The 23,638-nt window shown below is 42.9% G+C and overlaps 1 protein-coding gene across 2 annotated transcripts in view; it reads right to left on the bottom strand.

The window, feature by feature from the left end:
- apba2b (amyloid beta (A4) precursor protein-binding, family A, member 2b) overlaps positions 1 to 23,638 on the bottom strand; it is a 74,155-nt gene that overhangs the window by 27,048 nt on the left and 23,469 nt on the right. For both annotated transcript variants that reach the window (XM_020478386.2, XM_020478392.2), the window contains exon 2: positions 22,106 to 22,154. The gene's annotated coding sequence lies outside the window, so the exon portion shown is untranslated. The remainder of the gene's footprint in view (positions 1 to 22,105; positions 22,155 to 23,638) is intronic.

Below are 23,638 nucleotides of genomic sequence, written 5' to 3'. Positions count from 1 at the left end.
TCCCCCTATTATTTCCAGCATCCTCTAGCAGCCAGCCCAGCCCCGCCTTGCCACTCCCAATGGGCAATTATTAGTGGCTAAGAGTAACTGCCTCCTATGGGTACCAATGACTTTTCACCATCTCTTTGTTTGGTTCTGAATAAATCCACCACATGACCCCTGGATAAATCTGTTGACTGAGTGTTTCCACCAAGAGTGTGTATGTTTTACCTCTCCTTCAATGTATTCTGTCTGCCTGGATCGATTTTGTATGTGCAGAGTGTCTGTGTGTCTACCTGTCTATCAATACAATTTCTGAGGTGGGAATCATTCAATCCTCCCAGTCCCCAAATAGCTTCCCAAATTCTGCTTTGTTTGGGCTGGGCCGTATGAATTAGACTTGACAGCTTTTATTGAATTTGAATACATTACCATGTGAATGACGACCTATCACAACAAATACATAAGGAATCTGCCCTACCTGTTCAGGGCAATTTGTATTCTGTCTCCTGGTTTACCCCTAATTCAAAATGAAATATAACGCAGAACGATCTACATACCGTTCAACCTTTTCCCCATAGACACAAAGATGTTCTCCCCTGAACGATACATCACCATGTCAATGTGAATCCAGACACCAGTCAGTGCCACATGGTCCAAGTCCCAAGTCTCCCTCATCTGATTACAGGAAACCATGTGACAGGCCTGATGACTAAACCCTGGTACAAATCACAGTTGGTCCTTCTTGAACAAGCAGCCTTAATTAGAATAGTGACAATGAGCGTCACAGTGAGGAAATGACTGGAAAGCGCACAAAAACAGCACGACAGTAAAATATACGTTTTTTCCCATGTGCTTCCTATAATTAGGGCATTCTAATATGCATGCATGTCAAGAGAGGAATATCAAAGCGGTTTCTCTATGGCTGTTCCCTCGTGATATAGGAGCTTATGCAGTATCTTTGTGTAACACACCTACTGTCCATGCCCATGCTTTTCTTAATATGATTTACTGTATTCTACCTGTGGAGGAGGTTAATCTGCTTCTTTCACGGCAGCCCAACCATTCTAACACTTAACTTGACAACAAGGAAACAATGTTTATATTCTACTGGATATATTTAAATGAGCCTATAGCTTGCTGGAAGTACAGTACGGACAAAATTCAAGCAAGACTGGTGTTAACAGAAACGGTGGCATTGGCAGCGCCTATATCGTATTGCACGCAACAACAGTGAAATGGATCCCAACTAATTGGCCCTAATCACACTAGTAATTGCACTTCAGCGCTTATTTGATTAGATATGTAAAACACCTCCTTTGTAAACCCCAATAGGATGGCTTAATCACTTCCTTTCCAAACAAGCTGCGGTGTGTTTTCGCTGTCCTTTCAGCTTCCATCGCTGTCGTTACAGCTCTCTGTCCTTTCAACTGGCACTGCATCTGGCTCACATTGCAATAGAGAAACCTATTAGAATATTGATCAACACCCACTGTAGAAAACTCCACTCCACACATGACAGGATCATGTTCAAAGATCAGTCTCACACACCACTGTTCTGTATAGGGTAAAGTATGACCAACAGACACCCAAAAGAAATGTAAGTGTCTATAGACGGGTTAGCTAACAAGTCACGAAAACAATGCGCCTCCTTCAATGGGGCAGAAGGCAGTGTGTTGTTATGGTTCTGGATGGCCAGATAGCTTGCAACAATGACAAGAAGCTGCCATGTGGGGAATCGTAAGTGGCTCGTTTCAGCTAGTTTTATCTTGTTCTTGATACCCATCCGTCATGTTTTGAGGTGTTTTTACTAATGTCACGTCTATGCTAATATGACAAAAAAATATAGCTAGCTAACCAACAACTGTTAGAAAGAATCTGAGAGACAACAAGTGCTCATTGTGCAAATGTACTTGTGTTTTCAATAAATATTGGAGACAAAATATAGTTTACATGGTGTCAATCTACGCCAACCCCGTCTGCTTTGCCCCAAAGTTACACACAACACCGCTCTCTCCTACAGCACAAAGAAACAGAGGTGTTAAAAGGTGTTATATTAGGTGTATTACTGGGAAGGTTCAAAGCGGTTCAAGTAGAAGGTGTTTTGCACCTACAAAAGGATGTTACATACTGAATGATATGAACAGAATAACAGATGAAAATCAATTGTAAAATGGATCAACAAAATCCGGGAATTGCTCCTGAGAGTCTTATAAGTAGGTGCATCATTACTCCTACCACTGTAATGATTTCCTACTGTTAGGTTAACAGGAGATGTGTCTCCTTCAATATTTACAGTATTATGAAAAACAGAATGTTTGGTGTGCCTTGTTAAAAGCTGCCCTGTTCCCAGGCACATGCAGACATTTCTTTAGATCCCCAACACAGGGCCTCGTGCACATCACATCAGACTGCAGTGCTATGATGCATGATTCCAATTTAACAGGCAGTGACGTAATACAATTTGCTGAGGATTTACTGCACCTCCATGCCTGTGTCCATAGGACCACTTTAAGCAGTACACTCCACAGAGCTGGGCTTTACAGAAGAGTTGCCAGAAAAAAAAGCCATTGCTTAAAGAAGAAAATAAGCAAATATGTTTGGTGTTCACCAGGAGGCATGTGGGAGACTCCCCAAACATATGGAAGAAGGTACTGTGGTCAGATGAGACTAAAATTGAGCTTTTTGGCCATCAAGGAAAATGCTATGTCTGGCACAAACCCAACACCTCTCATCACCCCGAGAATACCATCCCCACAATGAAGCATGGTGGTGGCCGCATCATGCTGTGGGGATGTTTTTCCATCGGCAGGGACTGGGAAACTGGTCAGAATTGAAGGAATGATGAATGGTGCTACATATAGGGAGATTATTGAGGGGAAACCTGTTTCAGTCTTCCAGAGATTTGAGACCCGGAGACGGAGGCTCACCTTCCAGCAGGACAATGACCCTAAGCATACTGCTAAAGCAACACTTGAGTGGTTTAAGGGGAAACATTTACATGTCTTGGAATGGCCTAGTCAAAGCCCAGACCTCAATCCAATTGAGAATCTGTGGTATGACAAAGATTGCTGTACACTAGCGGAACCCATCCAACTTGAAGGAGCTGGAGCAGTTTTTCCTTGAAGAATGTGCAGAAATCCCAGTGGCTAGATGTGCCAAGCTTATAGAGACATACCCCAAGAGATTTGCAGCTGTAATTGCTGCAAAAGGTGGTACAAACCCACAAAAAAATACATTTTAATTCCAGGTTGTAAGGCAACAAAATAAGAAATGCCTATACTTTCGCAAGCCACTATATACAGTACCAGTCTACTGGTGGCTACTTTGAAGAATCTAAAATATATTTTGATTTGTTTAACACTATTTTGGTTACTACATGATTCCATATGTGTAGTTGTGATGTCTACACTATTCTTATTTTTTATTTTACCTTTATTTAACTAGGCAAGTCAGTTAAGAACAAATTCTTATTTACAATGACGGCCTAGGAACAGTGGGTTAACTGCATTGTTCAGGGGCAGAGCGACATATTTCTACCTTGTCAGCTCAGGGATTCGATCTAGCAACCTTCCAGGTCTCAAATCTCTAGGCTATCTGCCACTCCAGTGTACATTGTAGAAAACAGTACAAATAAAGAAAAACCCTTGAATGAGTAGGTGTGTCCAAAATTTGACTGGTACTGTACAGTGGGGCAAAAAAGTATTTAGTCAGCCACCAATGGTGCAAGTTCTCCCACTTAAAAAGATGAGAGGCCTGTAATTTTCATCATAGGTACACTTCAACTATGACAGACAAAATGAGAAACAAAATCCAGATAATCACATTGTAGGATTTTTAATGAATTTATTTGCAAATTATGGTGGAAAATAAGTATTTGGTCAATAACAAAAGTTTCTCAATACTTTGTTATATACCCTTTGTTGGTAATGACAGAGGTTAAACGTTTTCTGTAAGTCTTCACAAGGTTTTCACACACTGTTGCTGGTATTTTGGCTCATTCCTCCATGCAGAACTCCTCTAGAGCAGTGATGTTTTGGGGCTGTTGCCGGGCAACACGGACTTTCAACTCCCTTCAAAGATTTTCTATGGGGTTGAGATCTGGAGACTGGCTAGGCCACTCCAGGACCTTGAAATGCTTCTTACGAAGCCACTCCTTCGTTGCCCAGGCGGTGTGTTTGGGATCATTGTCACGCTTGAAAGACCCAGCCACGTTTCATCGTCAATGCCCTTGCTGATGGAAGGAGGTTTTCACTCAAAATCTCACGATACATGGCCCCATTCATTCTTTCCTTTACACGGATCAGTCGTCCTGGTCCCTTTGCAGAAAAACAGCCCCAAAGCATGATGTTTCCACCCCCATGCTTCACAGTAGGTATGGTGTTCTTTGGATGCAACTCAGCATTCTTTGTCCTCCAAACACAACGAGTTGAGTTTTTACCAAAAAGTTATATTTTGGTTTCATCTGACCATATGACAGTCTCCCAATCTTCTTCTGGATCTTCCAAATGCTCTCTAGCAAACTTCAGACGGGCCTGGACATGTACTGGCTTACGCAGGGGGACACGTCTGGCACTGCAGGATTTGAGTCCCTGGCGGCGTAGTGTGTTACTGATGGTAGGCATTGTTACTTTGGTCCCATCTCTGCAGGTCATTCACTAGGTCCCCCCGTGTGGTTCTGGGATTTTTGCTCACCGTTCTTGTGATCATTTTGACCCCACGGGGTGAGATCTTGCGTGGAGCCCCAGATCGAGGGAGATTATCAGTGGTCTTGTATGTCTTCCATTACCTAATAATTGCTCCCACAGTTGATTTCTTCAAACCAAGCTGCTTACCTATTGCAGATTCAGTCTTCCCAGCCTGGTGCAGGTCTACAATTTTGTTTCTGGTGTCCTTTGACAGCTCTTTGGTCTTGGCCATAGTGGAGTTTGGAGTGTGACTGTTTGAGGTTGTGGACAGGTGTATTTTATACTGATAACAAGTTCAAACAGGTGCCATTAATACAGGTAACGAGTGGAGGACAGAGGAGCCTCAAAGAATAAGTTACAGGTCTGTGAGAGCCAGAAATCTTGCTTGTTTGTAAGTGACCAAATACTTATTTTCCACCATAATTTGCAAATAAATTCCTAAAAATTCATTAAAATGTGATTTTCTGGATTATTTTTCAGATTTTGTCTGTCATAGTTGAAGTGTACCTATGATGAGTAGTACAGGCCTCTCATCTTTTTAAGTGGGAGAACTTGCACAATTGGTGGCTGACTAAATACTTTTTTGCCCCACTGTATATGTTTGGGTAAGAGATATGAATAAAACAATAGGTGCCTCACAGCACCTGATTGGGTGAAAACTCCTTGGAGGCCAATTCTCCCCAGACAGGATCTATAGACAGATATCTGATACAAACTGTATGTTCCCTGCACCATCATAACATGGTTATTGTTTTACTTCTTTACTATGAACATTGTTCATATGGTTTTCCTTGAAATATTTTCACTCCAGGTGAAATCTTGGATTGACTGATCAATAAACACATGTAGATTTATAGTAGACTATAATTAAGTCAGTGGAATATTCCCATATATACTGTACATACACAGGAAGCAAGGTAGGCGTGTTGAGGGAAGATTCGTCTTCCTCTTCAGCTGCCCTAGTGTGTGTGCATGTGTGTGTGTGTGTGTGTGTGTTTGTTACATTTAGAGCCCTTTGTCTGGCCCTTGAGTTCCAGTCAGGCACACAACTTGCTGCAGGCGATAGAGAGAAAGCTGTCATTAGTGTGAACCAGCTGAGGTCCCAGTGCAGAGGTGAACCTACATGACTGCAGCAGCCTCAGGGCATGGTTGGATGGGGCGGCAGCGTAGCCTGGTGGTTAGAGCATTGGACTAGTAACCGAAAGGTGGCAAGTTCGAATCCCCGAGCTGACAAAGTACAAATCTGTCATTCTGCCCCTGAACAAGGCAGTTAATCCACTGATCCTAGGCCGTCATAGAAAATAAGAATTTGTTCTTAACTGGCTTGCCTAGTTAAATAAATAATTAAATGGTGATGGTATAGTTGAGACACACTAATTTCACCACTGGCCCAGCATAGCACATTGAGATTCAGTCATACAGTATAAGCTACCAGTACCCACACGACTAGAATGGACACGGTCCTGAAAGTGAATGTAGTGGTAATGAGCAGAGACCTGAACAAGGGAGAGCGTGATAAGCAGGCGGGGGTGTTGGTCCCTGTGAGATGATGCTGAGCCCGGTTCGCTCAGACTCTGTGCCGCATCTCAATAAAGTGATATGAGAGAGACTCAGCTGGGAAGGAGCACTCACTGGCTTCCTCATATGAAGAGACTTACTGAAAGTACATCTGTGGATGAGCTACAGCTTCAAAATAGTCTGTGACGCCTTCCTTGTTTGGCTGACAAATTGGGACCGGGTCTCTCCCGATTCCTGTGCCTTAGGGCAGAGGAGGCAGGGAGGCATTCAGTAAGGCAGGGACCACCACATCCCTCTGTGTGAGGAGCAGAGGCCTGAGGAATACTAATGGCTGTGCCTTAAGCCCCTTAAGTGCTGCCCAGTGTTTATTCCAGAAACCAAAACCAAAACAACAGGCTTAAACAATGGTAAAATAGAAGAAAGCAGAGCCCACAGTGTTTTTCCAGGGTCAGGAGAAGAGGATGCTTTCCAACGCTAGCTACAGTAACTCTCTAGCATATCTTTGGCTGATAAGTATTGCAATATGGATTTTACCACTGGAACAAATCAATTGTACCCTATATTGATATCATCACTAATAAGCCCATTATCATTTAAGATGTATGCCATGGGGATGGTATGGCAAACATCATCATGGTATTTAACTGGAACAAATCAAGTCTGCCAAATCGGTATTTCTAGATGCTATTGGTCCTCTAAATGTAAAGCAGAGAGGAGAGGAGAGTAGAGAGCAGCATCAGTGGGCCTGTACCCCATTCTTCTAATGCCTTACAACACATTTTAATGACTTGCTTTATCAAGCATGCCAGGGTCATTAAAGACTACATTAAAGTCATGAAACATAGTCAGCTGGAAAAATGAGACTTTAAAAAGGAGAAATTCGCAGAGAATCTCCTCTGGAGTAAGTCTGAGTCCAATAGTCCACACAGCACGCACACTGGGCGGGGTAAGTATCTGGGCTAGCTGTGTGTTTGTAATGCTCTGGTCTGCTTAATATATGCTTCACATTTCACTCCCATCTCCAAGTCTTAAACAGTACCAGTCTTTAACAGTATCACTCACAACAGATAGCTTTAGGTCTGATGAATTTAAATGCTATCTTGAAAGGAAGTAAGAAACTCTGCATGGGCAGAGTGAAAAAGGCCTCTGAGTTCTCAGAGAGAACAAAGTGCAGTGGAAGGAATATTTTCCTTTTAAAGATGAAGTCCTGGCTACCTTCTGCTTGCCACTTCCAGAGTAAAATTGTACTTTGTATTAAAGTCTGCTTTGGTAAAGGGCACTCAGCACAGTCTACACCTCAGAGAAATAAGACCATGTTTTTTTCCCACAAAACTTTTGAGAGGAAACAGTCTTATCTTTTGTTCTCTCTAGGCCACACCACACATCCCAAACTTCTTGAGGTTCTGAAACTCTGTCCAATCTAAGTGCTAAGGTCGTCACAATACTAGTATGGTGATACTACGATACCGGATTTTCCATGACAAAAAGAATAACACAAAGCAGACTAAACTATTTGGCCCTTTAAAAACCTACAGTATGTAACATATTATAGCTTGGAAAATAAATGTGATTCTGGGTGACAACATAAGGCTGCTTGTTTCCAACATTAAGATTGAGTATCACAATACTGGTATCGTGACAACCCTACTAAGTGTTGTGAGCCACCTACCGGACACTAAATCTAACACAGTTTGGGCTTTGTGTCGGTGCTCAAAGTGGGAAACTGAACTCTTATTCTCTCCCTTCGACAGCTTTACGATATGTACAAGCCCTTCCCTCCTTCCTTACTGAATGAGCCTCCAGTCTGACTTCATGGTCTTTTACCAACTCACCATATCCATTTATTATTCTGTCACCGTCCTTGATTACAGCCACGGTAAAGTCACCTCCTTAGTGCCAGTAACTATAGCTGGATTAATGAATCACTTCTCTATCTATCTGGGAAAGGATGTGTGGTTATATTACACTACCATAACAATTTGTGGTTCAATCTAGGTTTTACATCACTAGTGATGTATTGTTATCACATAGTTATAAGAAAGCCGTTGTGTCTGTGCTGAGCGAGAAAAGGGAAGGCTCCATCTCTCAGTTTTATTGCGATTCAGTGTTCTCTCCCCAGCCTCCCACATACTGCAGGGGGGGGGGGGGGGGGGGGGAAGAGACAGAAGGAGACAAAGAAGAGAGAGAGAAATGGAGAAAGGGAGAGAGGAGAAGCCCTAACACAAGCAGCCAGCCCAACCCTCCTGTCTTTCTGCCCACCCGTCCATCCTCCTGGTACTGCCGCCAGGATCCTGACACGCCTACCTCCTCCCAGTCACCACGGCAACTCTTTGTTTTCATGAGTCAGGTCACCCCTGAGATAGACCTCAGCCACACCACAAAGCCCTCGTGCTTTACCCTCACTCTAGATCTGCAGCCTCAAACGCATCGCTCCTTCATTGACGTGCTAGACACTTCACTGATTAATTGTATTTGTATTCAACAGGCTTTTTTTCCAACCTTAACACCAACATGGTTGACAGAGTGGCCAACTCGTTACTGGGAACCTGAAGGGAGAATGAAAAGGTTGAATTAACCTTTCAGAGGAAAGTAGGTTTGAGTATAATGGTTTTAATTAATTCCCTGAAGGACACAACTAACAAACTGAAGCGTCTTGGCTAAGACCCACATCTTCCTGCCAGATACACAGTTGAGTTAAGTCTTCAGAGCTTTTTCTCTCCAGTGCTTGAGAGCCAACCTTTGGCGTTGCAGCACCTGCTAATCTCCCGGATGGACAGCGAGCCAACCAGTATCATGAATACCTTTCAATGTCTGCAGAGTAAGAGAAGACTGAAAGGACCCTGAGGGTACGGATGAGGAGGCTGGCCAAAGATCAGAGCTGACACTAACATAACAATAATAATCATTTAGCCCATCTACATTCTGCTGCTCCTATACCATTGATGGTACGGTGTGGTCATTTTGTGACCGTAAATCCCACTGCTCCTCTGAAGGGTGTGTGTCTTTGTTACCTATCGGTACAAAACTCCGGCGCTCTTTAAAGTCTGCCTGACGACAGCTCCGCTCCACGGTGCTGAACACAGAGCATAATGGCCCCTGAGGGAGAGGTACTGGGGACCATCTAACACGGAAGGTTTGATCGGTGCCTGCTCCTGCCAGCTGGATCCCCTCCATACAGATGAGCCAGAGGGAACACAGGAGAATACACTGAGGTGTTATGGCTGTTATGAACAGGGTTATTAGCACACATGCTATTGGTTTATTGCGCTCATCATCGTTACAGAGAGAGGAAGTGCCGTTGTAAAAGCTGAGGTCCATCATCATTTCAGCAATACGGAAACACACACCTGTTGTCCTGTAACTCACACACACACACACACACCACAGATGGCCCTGGGATGGCTGGGGAGAGAAGTGAGTATGGCTTAGACACACACACTAACCCACAGTGAACAGTAGCCTGCTGAGAGCCTGGCACACTGTCACCCGGCCCCCCGGCACCTCTGACCACTGGGCAAGAATAACACACAGAGCCCTGGGCAGGACCCCCCACTACCCACAGCCCACCATCACCCCCTCTCAGGCTGCTGACACTGGGCACAATGTATGCTACAGATGGCCTCAAAATCACTCAAGACAAAAAGAGTAAAAAAAATTGACAGCGGCCTTGAGAGGACTGTCAAGCAAATGAATGTGTGTGTTTCTGAATAAGCACTTGGGAGCAGGATCAGAGAGTGAAAGGAAAATCACAGTGGCAGCTACCAGATAATTCCTCCCTGTCTCCAGCTATGTTTTGATCTCTGCTTCTCTCGCTATTTTTTACTCAGTATGTCTCACTCTCGCTATTCTCTATTTTAAAGCTTTTTGTTGGTTACTCCATCTTTGTCACTTGCATCACGCACGCACACACACAGACACACACAAAGAGCTGTCACTGCAGTCGCATGTTTAAATCTGGTCTTTCCTGTCAGCCATCTGGGGTTTGAGCAGCTGCACTGAGTAGGTCGTAACATGCTGGAGACGCTAAGCCCATGGTACCAAGGATAAACGCTGCAAAAGAGTTTTAGAAGGAAAACCAAAAGAGGCTTGGTCAAACAATATATAAACACTTCTGCTTTGATGTTTGCTTAGCTTTTTAAAATGTTTTTTGGGGGAAATTTAAATGTGTGGTTGGGACTCAGAAAAGATAACCTCAGTTTAATCATTTTTGATGGAGGATTAGGCCAGTGTTTGGGAGTGCTTCCAAATCTTAGGATAAAAAATAAAAAAATGAAATTGCAGTATATTACGACTAAAACTGAAATCATGTACAGTTCCTACATAGTCTGCAGTACAGTACAGTTTTCACATGAATCACTTATACACATAATGTACTCAGTTGAATGGTGCAGTATTAATTAATTACTATAGGCACGGTCTATCATGGTCCAAACACACCAAGACAGTCATGAAGAGGGCACAACAAAACCTATTTCCCCTCAGGAGACTGAAAAGATTTGGCATGGGTCCCCAGATCCTCTAAAAGTTCTTCAGCTGCACCATCGAGAGTATCCTGGCCGGTTGCATCACCGCCTGGTATGGCAACCGCTCGGCATCCATGACCTCTAAGGTGCTACAGAGGGTTGTGTGTACGGCCCAGTACATCACTGGGGCCAAGCTTCCTGCCATCCATGACCTCTATACTAGGCGGTGTCAGAGGAAATGATCAGTCACCCAAGTCATAGACTGTTCTCTCTGCTACCGCACGGCAAGCGGTACCAGAATGCCAAGTCCATGTCCATAAGGCTCCTTAACAGCTTCTACCCCCAAGCCATTAGACTGCTTAACAAATAATCAAATGGCCACCCAGACAATTTACATTGACTGCCCCCCTTTATTTTTTACTTTTATTTTTTTAGTCACTTTAACTCTACCTACAGTACATGTACATATTACCTCAATTACCTCGACTAACCTGTACCCCCGCACGTTGACTCTGTACCGGTATCCCCTGTATATAGCCTCGTTATTGTTATTATATTGTGTTACTTTTTTTACTTGAGTTTATTTTGTAAATATTTTCCTAACCCTCATTTTCTTAAAACTGCATCGGTTTGTTAAAAGGCTTGTAAGCAAGCATTTCACAGTAAGTCTATACCTGTTGTATTCAACGCATATGACAAATAACATTTGATTTGTTACAGAGGGCAGCAGAATAAGAAGAAGAGAACCAACATGTCCAGTCTGGATCTTAATTCTTCATAATTGTGACATGGAGAGGATCAGTGTCTGCACCACGTACTCTCATGATTGGTGTCCTCCAGGGCTCGGTTATAGGCCCTCTCATCTTCTCTTTATGCCCCAAGTCACTTGGCTCTGTCATATCCTCACATGGTCTCTCCTATCATTGCGGATGACAGTCAACTACTTTTCTCCTTCCCACCTTCTGACACCCAGGTGGCGACATGCATCTCTGCGTGCCTGGCAGATATCTCAGCTTGGATGTGGGCCCACCTTCCTCTCCACAAATATCAAAGCAGTGACTCGATCCTACAGGTACATTCTCTACAACATCCTTATCCAGAACGCTGAAACCCGCATGGTGTTCAACCGTCCCAGTACAAGACCATGGTACTTGCCTACAGAGCAGCAAGAGGAACTGCCCCTCCATACCTTCAGGCTATGCTCAAACCCTACACCCCAACCCGGGCAGTCCATTCTGCCAACTCTGGTCTCTTGACCCTGCCACCCTTACGGGAAGGCAGCTCCTCCTCAGCCCAGTCCAAACTCTTCTCTGTCCTGGCACCCCAATGGTAGAACCAGCTTCCCCCTGAAAACATCTTCCGAAAACATCTGAAACCCTTTCCTCTTCAAAGAGTATCTTAAACAATCCCATAGCACCCCATCTCCCACCCTGTAAAAATGTTTTCCTCTTTCTAAATGTCAGAGAAAAGCTGACAGACTCCCCAGACCTTGTGCCATTGCCTATAGGCTTACGTTTCTCCAAGGTCGGGGATATCTGAGACTACCTCTGAGTCACCACAACCACAGCCAGCTGGCGATGGGGGGATACAGCAAACTATTTTTGCACTAGTTTGCTGTATCTGGCCCAGAACTCCTGACCTCTCAGGTCTAATACACCATACAGTTTCAGCTAGATGAGCATTTCTTACTATGTACCAACTCGTTGACATTTGCTCAGGAAAGTAAGAATCAAATTGATATGCCTACAGCAATATGGCATACAACCATAACCTCATAGCCCAAAAGGTCCATGTGACATCAACATGTTTTGACGTGTCATAGTATCGCTGGTTGCAATCATATTGATACTATGGGGAGTCGTAGGCTATACTGTATGTATAACAGGTGGCATCACAATCCTCATTATCATTTTAATCATCATCCCCTGGTGATCAGTGCCATTTCACACATTTCCTCCACCACGGCATGGTCCATGCTTTAGCCTATAAGAGGCAAGGATGGTCATAAATCATACTAGGGAAGCCAATGGAATAGACCTTGGAGAGCACTGAAGGATGTACTGAGAGGAGGAGGAGGAGGTGTGCGACAGAGGAGAGAGACAGTAGCGCTCATCTGGAGAATACATAGTTCGACACAAATAATTAAAATAGCAGTTAACACACTGATTTGTTGCCAATTAGCGAACGCTATTCAAAAAATTGCATTACACAGGTTGGAAACACCATTAGGGGCGGCAGGGTAGCCTAGTGGTTAGAGCGTTGGACTAGTAACCGAAAGGTTGCAAGTTTGAATCCCCGAGCTGACATGGTACAAATCTGTCGTTCTGCCCCTGAACAGGCAGTTAACCCACTGTTGCTAGGCCATCATTGAAAATAAGAATTTGTTCTTAACTGACTTGCCTGGTAAAATAAAAAATAAATAGAAATTAGCTAGGTGATTTATAGTACAGGTGTAGGATCTTAATTTGATCACCCTGTTGCAGGACCAATTCCCTTCAAGTCTTCTGAAGTTTGTAATTTCCACTTTGACATTTTAGACTTGATTTTCCCTTACAAAAAAAATTCCATTAATTAGTATCCACCAAATAATTCACATTTCCTGTCGCTGCAGGATTATTTTCCTGCTGTAGCAAACTAGCTCAAATTAAGATCCTACATCTGTACAAAGCACATCTCATAGTGTACTAGGTATGCATAACCTGGCATGGATTTGTTGTGTGATGTGTGTCGATCAGAATGAATGTTTATGAATAGAAACATGTGTTTGACCTGATTGTATATGGAGGGCCTTGTCACTGTAGTTTCTCCTTTATACTGTACAGAGGTTTGTTTGGAATGGGCAAAGTATTCATATGCAGAATAGAGATGGAATAGGAGAGAAAGAATTGACAGTGGTTGGGGAAAATAATGTTAATAACAGTCATTGAAAATAGTGATGTTCATTGTATTCGATGACACCTCAATACCCAGCGATATGAGGAGGGGGAGGACAGTAAATGTTCTCCACAAATCCACAGCAACAGTAGTAATGATTGGGCCCAGTACTACAGTTTGGTAGCAGCCATCCACACAATAAATATCTCCTGACTTCAGTCACTAACAGCCTCCACATGGAAAGCCAGGGATGAATTATTCATTAGCCTTCACATCATACACACACTCAGAAAAGCGTACCTACACACATCTTATAATATCTCACACACACACACACACACACCACACACACACACACACACACACACACAGCTCATGAACCCTGACATCTTACATGAAACACCATCTGTGCATTTGATGAGTGAACTGGCCCTTCCAGTTCTCACCGCTGGGCATTAGAGAGGCAGAGGCTTAACCATTCATCATCCAGAAGAATGGTCCATTATCAACAAGAACAAAACAAAAATGGAGGAAGAGCCAGGGATTCTATTATCAGCCCAGCCCATGGTTGCCTGGTTCTTTTTGTGTGTATCAGTGTGAGTGCATGTCTTTGTGGCTTTGTATTCTTGTGAATGTTATTCTTCTGTTTCTGGGTGTGGCCCTGTTAGCTGAAGATATCGATCCTGATCGATAAGAGGGACACGTGTAGCACTAGTGTGTGCGGCTGTTGCATCACTACTGACAAAGTGGCAGGTTCTGGAGGACCTGTCAGCGCCCCCCCTCCAAGCATCCTTCACGCTTTAGTGGGCCCAGGGGACACAGCGTGACACAGAGAGAGGCAGGCTGGGAGATTGGAATCTACTTCCCCATCTCTAGAGGAATGTCGGCGCCACGTTCTCGCTCTCCCTGTGTGCACGGCAACAGCCAACAACAACCTATTCTAACACTGAGGAAGAGAAGAAACAGAATTAACTTAATAAGCATTCTTTAATGTTTCTTCACTGTAGAAGGGGGAGTCATCAGTCACCCAATAACAAACACAAAGCTATGGAAATGAGTTCAGGGAATCTTTTCAAATTGCAGGACTTGAAGATAACAAGGGGAGACAATAAGCACCGCAGAAAATGCTGCTTGACAGCACCGGCAGTCCCAGTACGAATAATGCATGATTCAAAGCTATTTTAAGAAAGGGGTGGTGTTTTAGCAAGCCCTGTGTTATTCTGGGACCTCTCCAATCTCCATCATTCCCTGCCAGCTGTGCTAGTAGGAACAGAATGCCTTAATTTAATGGAAAGTCATTCAACAGTACCCAGATTCCTGAATCAAAGGTGTGCTAATGCATGTCCAGGACAGTCATGCAAAGCTTTGTTTTGTTCTGATGTACATGGCAGACTCTGGGTGCCTGGTCTAGACACTACATGCTCTCCACCAGGTTGCTAGCAGCAGGGGCCTCTAATGGCTGGTCCCAGAGTTGTCAGTGTGCATGAGCATCTGTAGCCAATAGCCAGTATTTACGACACTGCAATAACTACAACCTACAAACACCGGGGAAGTGCCAATGAAGAAGACGGCAGGGACCATCAGGCATGAAGACAAGACCGCACAGGACAGGGTGAAAGGAGTATGTCAAACACTGAACTATTCAATAGCATCCAAACAGAAGGCATGGAGACAGATCGCAGACAAAAGAGACTGAGAGACAGATAAATCTCAAGGCTCTACAGCTCTCCCATCCCCTTTAGGCACACGGCTCAGTATCTGGCTTGTCTCAGTGCTGCTGCTGCTGCTGCTGTCACCAGTTTGGAGGGGATTCTGGATGAAAGGTTCCACTTGTTTCTCAGAGAAGCCTGTGTTTCACTCTGCCACCATTGTCTTTAAAATGCATCGTCTTCTCCGAGAGTCACAGCATCTCAAATTGTCTGAGTCATACATCTTGGGATGAAACACAGAATAGATTAAAGAAGAACAAAACGAAGCGAGGGAAGGCAAAGGCACGGTGACGAATGAGGAAGGAAACAGGAGCGACAGCAGCAGTGCTTAAACAGAGGAGGTGGGGGCATATTAACATTGCCCAACCATCTAAAGGCATCACATCAGAGCGTGCATTTTGGGTCCCTTAGCACTAAAGATTGTGATGAAAAAACGTGATGAACTACAGAGTCCCTGGTGGAAACAAGTGACGTCCTCACTCCTCTGGCCAGACATACTGTAGCTCTGCTTCTGATCCACTGATGATGCTGGAGGTCTGGATGGATGGATTACTGGGCTCTGATTGCAATCCCCTTATATCACAAAGCTCTGCAGATCCATTCAGTCTGCCTCTATAAACCCAGCTTCCCTTCTGGGCATGTATGTCGTGCCATCACCACATCTGGTAAAGGCCTCATGGTTCATAACAAGAGGACCATGACATTACAAGCATTGTAAAAAGGGAGAGAGCACCTTTGCTTGGGTGTTCGTTGGATATTTGCTTCGAAACAGGTAAAAATTCAGTCATTCATTATAATTTCTAAGGCGGGGGATCTATTTGGTATTCACAACTAGTATAAATTGGCTACAGCTGAAGGGTTTTATTAGCATATAAACCCTCTATTCAGTTGAGCAAACTTAGACACACTTTAATGTCCACACTAGCAACTGCCCCTGAGCACCACTACTCCTAGTGTTTGCAAACTGCGGTCAGGCTATGGAACTGGAACTGCCTCCGCCTCAACAGAAAAACAGGCGTGATTTGCATGGTCTGAAATATTAAATTATCCTCCTGTTTGTTCACGCTGCTCCCAGAGGATCTAATTCATTTAGATACAACATGTGTCCTCAGTGAGACTAAATTGCCTAAATGAGTATAAGCAAGAGGATATGCAAGACAGCACACACACCCAATGGATGAATATATGCACACACACACACACACACACACACACACACACACACACACACACACACACACACACCACACACACAGACACACACACACACACACACAGCAGCCAGCTCAAGACAAACACACAGCAGCCAGCTCAAGACATACACATCATGTTATACAAAGTTAAAATAGTCAGCAAGGAAAAATGTTCCTTTGAAAAACTGACAATGAAGAGGGTTCGTAGGCGATTCAAGAAGTAAGAAGTATCCTTAGAATAGTCCCAAATAATATTCCTTGGGAAAATGGGAGGAATTGATTCCATATTCAACAGCATACATGATGACAGGCCAGGGCACTTCCTTTCCACACTTCACAGTCAATACGATTTCTTGGCATCGAATGCACAGAGGATTAGAAACGTATCATTATAGTGAGTAGCATATCATCAGTTTACACTTATGGCTTTTAATGATTCAACTAGCTAGATGTTGATGTCCGCCATCTCCTCGGTTATTCAAGCTTTTAATCATGATCTGTAAAGCACTGTTTCAACAGATGATAGACTCCACCAAACACACGAGTGACACTGCCGCCAAATGCAGTCATCCCAAAATGTGTCTCATATGGAAGCATGGGCCCCATAACACGTGTGCAATTCCCATACACTATCAGTGACGTGCAGACGGATGGGGACTATTTGAGAGGAGATTATAGGCCTACAGGATAAGAAACAGAGAGTGGACAGGCAGGCAGAGTCTTGGGACCCGTCACAGTGCTATCCGGCTCAGAAACACAGCCTTCTGGAGGGCCACATCACAGCCAGCCATTCTGCTTCCATGGGTACAGCAAGCAACCCACAACAGCTCCTCTCCTTTTCAGCCAATAATAATCCTCTTTAGTGCTCAATCAATCATGGGCTTTTTGGCTGAAAGCGAGCAGAAATATGGAAGATGGAAATAGGGAGAGAGATTTTCACCACCCGAATCACATTGTTCATCTAATAGGAGAACTTGTCCTGATTATGTTCTTTATGGTCACATGTCACACATATCTGGACACAGATATTGACACAGTCAATCAAAGAGAGTTTAAAAATCACAGAGTAAAAACATTTAAAGTTAAATTAACTTGGAGTTATCTTTACCCTCAACAGATTGATATGGTCCCTGGACTTAGTATTGATAACTGGAGTTGATTGTGACGGAGTACTTTTAACTACATTATGGGGGCTTTCACACCAAATTTGTTTGGTTCGTTTTTGTCCGAACTCTAGTGAGTTTATCCCCTTAGTTTGGTTGGTTTGGAATGGTGTGAACACTATCCACACTCGGGTCCGGAATAAACAAACACCGTGGTTTGCTCAAAAATGATGGTCTCGGTCTGATTCAATTTGTACCTTGATGTGATTCGCTGCAGGTGAGAACGCTGTCAGGACCAAACCCCACATTATTATTATTATTGTTTGTTTGACTGCGAGCATTTGATCAAAGTTGATATATCTGAAACATTCTGTGAGTACCAGCACATTTATGAGCGTAAATGGATTTAACTATGGCAATTTTGTCCAATAAACAAATTACTGACATTGAAACGTGGTTTTGTTTGTGAATTTTTGTTCGTTTTTACATTTGGCAACGTGAAACCAATGTGTCAAAAATATATCATGTAACAAATGGTGGAACTCTGATTCAAACTGTAGCTCAAAACTATGTGTGAAAACGCCCTAAGAGTAACAAAAGACAGAGAGATAAAACTATGTATTGTCAGATTTCCCAGCATGCTCTGTTGCAGGTAGATTTCTTCAATAGTTTGTTTTAGTATCTGTTTTCGAGGGGTACATTGTTTTTGATCTGATGCTACACAATGATATGTAACATACATTTTCCTAAATTAATCTAATCTATTAACAGTTGGATTTATTGCAATTGTAACTGAGAAGGTGGTTCCAGTTTTCATGATGTAGGTCATCTCTTATTTTTGTACCCCCTTTTTCATGATATCCAGTTAAGATCTTGTTTCTAGTTCGCTGCAACTCCCCAACAGGCCGGGAGAGACGAAAATCGAATCACGCGTCCTCCGAAACATGACCCGCCAAACCTTCTTTACACCCGCCCTCTTAACCCGGAAGCCAGGCGCACCAATGTGTTGGAGGAAACACTGTTCAACTGACGACCGTGGTCAGCCTGCAGGTGCCCCCCTGGCCAAACCCTCCTCCTAACCCGGACAATGCGAAGCCAATTGTGCGCCGCCCTATGGGACTCCCGGTCACGGCTGGTTGTGACAAAGCCTTTAGCAACAGTACTCTCCTCCCTGTTCTGACATACATTCTGATGTGGGTGATGTAAAATTGCTGGATATCCTCCCTCTTAAATGGATACCAATAGAGCGGGGATCCCCAACTAGTGGCCTGTGATTTTATTTGGCCCCCCAAGTTTTCTGAGACAAAAAATACTAAATTGTATTTATTTATTTGTATTTATACCGAACAAAAATATAAACCCAACATGCAACAATGTCAACGATTTTACTAAGTTACAGTTCATGTAAGGAAATCTTTAAATAAAAATACAATTTTAATAAATTCATTAGGCGCAGCCATGGTTGGGCCTGGGAGGACATAGGCCCACCCACTTGGGAGACTGGCCCACCCACTGGGGAACATTGCCCAGCCAATCAGAATGAGTTTTTCCCCACAAAAGGGTTTACACGTGGTCTGCAGTTGTGAGGCTGGTTGGATGTACTGCCAAATTCTCTAAAATGACATTGGAGGAGACTTCTGGTAGAGAACTGAACATGAAATTATCTGGCAACAGCTCTGGTGGACATTCCTGCAGTCAGCATGCCAATTGCACACTCCCTCAAAACTTGAGGCATTGCGTTGTTTGACAAAACTGCACATTGTAGAGTGGCCTTTTATTCTCCCCAGCACAAGGTGCACCTGTGTAATGGTCATGCTGTTTAATCAGCTTCTTGATATGCCACATCTGGCAGGTGGATGTATTATCTTGGCAGTGGAGAAACGCTCACTAACAGGGATATAAACACATTTGTGCACAAAGTTTGAGAGAAATAAGCTTTTTGTGTGTATGGAAAATGTTGGTGATCTTTTATTTGAGCTCATGAAACATGGGACCAACACGTTACATGTTGCATTTATATTTTTGTTCAGTGTATTTATTACTTGCTAGACGTGAAAACACCAGCAAATCAGCTACAAGTGATTTAGATTTTGGAAATCTGTTCCAAAAGTATTCTCACACATGACAGAGACGTATACTGTATGTGACTATATACAAATGTAATCGAGGTTGGAACTGATAATATTTTAGTCATATATTATATCTGTTTGGTCTTATTGGTCAATTTGCAGTCCACAAATAATTTGTAATCACGTTCCCGCCGCCTGACCATCCGCTCAAGAAAAAAATAATTGTAGTTGATGTAGTTGATGAGTCCTGCAATAGAGATTGGATGTCACATTGTAAGCCATCATAATGACAAGAAATATTTAAATAACACATTACACCTTAAATGGGAGCATATAATTTGATTTGATATAAACCCCCAAATAGTGTTGAGTTTGAGGCCATAGGAGTTGAATTAACTCGTGATTATATTGTAAGAGTAAACATTACTCTAAATAAATAACTCTAGAGTACTGAACAACACTGCAGAGAATTAAAGTAAGAGTTATTTTCAATGAATACTGTACGGAGTGAAACGCAATGATGCAGAGTTAAATATCAACACTAAATTGAGCATATACAACTCTGTTGCCAGAGTACCTTTTACTCTTTTTAAACTGGGACCAAATATTATCTGTGGCAGAATTGGATTTTCTTCAATTAGAGTTCAATTTACTCTGTAATTTTACTGTGTATGCATCTGATTCTCCTAATGTGGTAATACACAAGAGGCCATGATCTGCAGGGTAGGTCACTTTCTAAAGGGAATCCGTTAGTTACTAGTTACCTTTCCAAAATTATAATCAGTCATGTAACTTTTGGATTACCCAAACTCAGCACCGTAGTCTGATTACTTAAATGCTGCTCTAATGGAATGGCATGCCTTGAGCACGACCAAAAAGTGCTATTTGCATATGAAAAATTAATGCCATGTACTGCATTTGCTATAGGCCTATTGATTACGTTTTTTTGTTGGTGACACTTTGACAACTCGATAATTTGAGTCTGTTTAAAGGGAGAATCCACAGTTGAAACAATAACCAAGGGCCCACCCTGCCTCTGTTTTGGTAAAAAGCTGAGGGATGGGCCTGTAACCACTCTCACATGAATAGGCAGAGCTATGGATACAAGGTCTGACCATCCATGATATCAAAAGTATTGTTTCAACCATGCTTTGGAGGCTATACAGGGTTTGTTTACATTTACAATGTTTACAAACATTGGATTAAAACAAGCTTATATTTTGGGTTATCCTGCGGGTTTGACAGTTGAACTAAGCTAATGAGGCATTAATAAGTTATATTCATTAAGAATCAATGAGCATACAGTATATTATTAATTTATAAGTCTGAATTATGGATGTGGCAACTACATAACGCCCCTTTAAGTCTGTCAAAAGTGTGCGAGTTTGAGCATATGTATGTTAGGCCATGGATATTTTGTTTTGAGTCAGCACAAATTCGATTGAGCAATAAAAGCACCAGTCGTGGTCTCCTTACATTCAAATAGTTGTTGAAAGTATGGAGCCCAATACCATGGAGGAGTTTAGAAGGTAGGAACACACTCAAACTTTTATTCTATAGGCTGGGATCCACGCTATGCAGCTGTTGCAAGTGCGCATTTATCATGACTGTCCACTGGTCGCAAAACAATGATTGATAGGCAGCTTAAACTTCATTTCAAACATTATTGAGTTAAAATACACATACAGTGCCTTCGGGAAGTATTCAGACTCCAAGGCTTTTTCCACATTTTGTTAAATTACAGCCTTATTCTAAAACGGTTTAAATACATTTGAAAAACTCCACAATCTACACACAATACCCCTTAGTGACAAAGAGAAAACATGTTTTTAGCATGTTTGGAAATAAAAATGTTTCCATTGATCATCCTTGAAATGTTTCTACAACTTGATTGGAGTCCACCTGTGGTAAACTCAATTGATTGTACATGATTGGTCTATACAAGGTCCCACAGTTGACAGTACATGTGTTGATACCATGTTGCTACCATGCTGTGTTTTCATGTGTCGCTGCCATGCTATGTTGTGGTCTTATGTCTCAATGTAGTGGTGTCTCTTGTCGTGATGTGTATTTTGTCCTATATTTTATAAATCGCAGCCCCCACCCCTGCAGGAGAACTCATTTTTAAATGTTTTACAACTAACTAGTTAAGAACTCATTCTTATTTACAATGAAGGCCTACCGGGGAACAGTGGGTTAACTGCCTTGTTCAGATTTTTACCTCGTCAGCTCGGGGATTCGATCCAGCAACCTTTCGGTTACTGGCCCAACCACTAGGCTACCTGCAGCCCCTAATTAGCTTAACACTGAACACATTCAATGACAGAGGATAGGACTACTGACCACCTTTTTGAACGCACCTGTTGTCATTGAGATGTGCACCTGATCCCACCTTTCCATCTAATAAAGCTAACTAGTTTCAACAACAGCAACACATCTATAAGAACCATGAGAATGAAACCCATTAATGCTGGAAAGCAGAAACACCAAAAGAGGCATAAATACTCACCAATAGCTGTAGGTTGGTGGATGATGTGGTCTATTTCCCAGGTGCACTCCTGAAACAAAAAGAGTACAAGGCTGAGTATTGTGAAGGGGCAACTTGTTCAGCTCCGACAGTAAAGTCTTGATCTCTCACCCCCCCCCCCTCCTCCCTCAATCCCTTGGTAATAAAGTAGTCTGGCTTTTGAGTCAAAACTACATCATTACTGCACCACTCACAGCAAGATTTCCAATTTATTTATTTTTAGCAACACCGCACAAATAAAAGATGAGAAGCCCAAAAAGCCCAATCTTTAACAGGTGAGTTGAGCACATGTAGACATCACATGCTCTCAGGGTGCTTCCTGTCACAGCTGATGAGATCCTCATGCCAATGCACTCAACAAAGAGCACTTTGAACGTATCTCTGGGTTGGAGGGAGCCTCCTGAAAGGAACTGGTATGTCATTAGATTAGTAACAAACCAAAGCACTAACACATTTAAGAGAGGAGGGAAAAAAAGTGTGATGTGATTACTGAGTACGGGCCCTTGTAAAACTGACCCTACCGATCCTTGACTTCAGCGATGTCATTTACAAAATAACCTCCAACACGCTACTCAGCAAACTGGATGTAGTCTATCACAGTCCCATCTGTTTTACACCAAAGCCCCGTATACTACCCACCACTGCGACCTGTACGCTCTCTTTGGCTGGCCCTCGCTTCATATTCATTGCCAAACCCACTGGCTCCAGGTCGTCTATAAGTCTTCGCTAGGTAAAGCCCCGCCTTATCCCAGCTCACTGGTCACCATAGTAACACCGACCCGTAGCACACGCTCCAGCAGGTATATTGCACTGGTCATCCCCAAAGCAAACACTTACTTTGGCTACCTTTCCTTCCAGTTCTCAGCTGCCAATGACTGGAACTAATTGCAAAAATCTCTGAAGCTGGAGTCTTATATCTCCCTCTCTAACTTTAAGCATCAGCTGTCTGAGCAGCTTAACGATCACTGTACCTGTACACAGCCAATCTGTAAATAGCACACCCAACTACCTCATCCCCATATTATTACTTACCCTCTTGTACCCCAGTATTTCTACTTGCACATCATCATCTGCACATCTGTCACTCCAGTATTAATGCTAAATTGTAATTGTTTTCACCTCTAGGGCCTATTTATTGTCTTACCCCCCTACTCTTCTACATTTGCACAAACTGTACATAGATTTTTCTATTTTTATTTTATGTTATTGACTGTACGTTTGTTTAATGTGTAACTCTGTGTTGTCGTTTTTGTCGCACTGCTTTGCTTTATCTTGGCCAGGTCGCAGTTGTAAATGAGAACTTGTTCTCAACTGGCCTACCTGGTTAAATAAAGGTGAAATAAAAATAAATGAACAAATATTCTGATTCATTAAGTAGCTCTATTCTTCTGGCAACATAATGGGGAGATGGAGCAGAGGGAGAGAAGGAGATTGACAATTGACAGGCAGCACGGGAAGAGGAATCTGCTGCTTGGCTGTTTTCACACACACATACACACACACACACACACACAA

The sequence above is a fragment of the Oncorhynchus kisutch genome, linkage group LG3 (assembly GCF_002021735.2).
Source record: "Oncorhynchus kisutch isolate 150728-3 linkage group LG3, Okis_V2, whole genome shotgun sequence".
In the NCBI taxonomy this organism is placed as follows: domain Eukaryota; kingdom Metazoa; phylum Chordata; class Actinopteri; order Salmoniformes; family Salmonidae; genus Oncorhynchus; species Oncorhynchus kisutch.
This window is presented reverse-complemented; position numbering and strand designations above follow the sequence as displayed.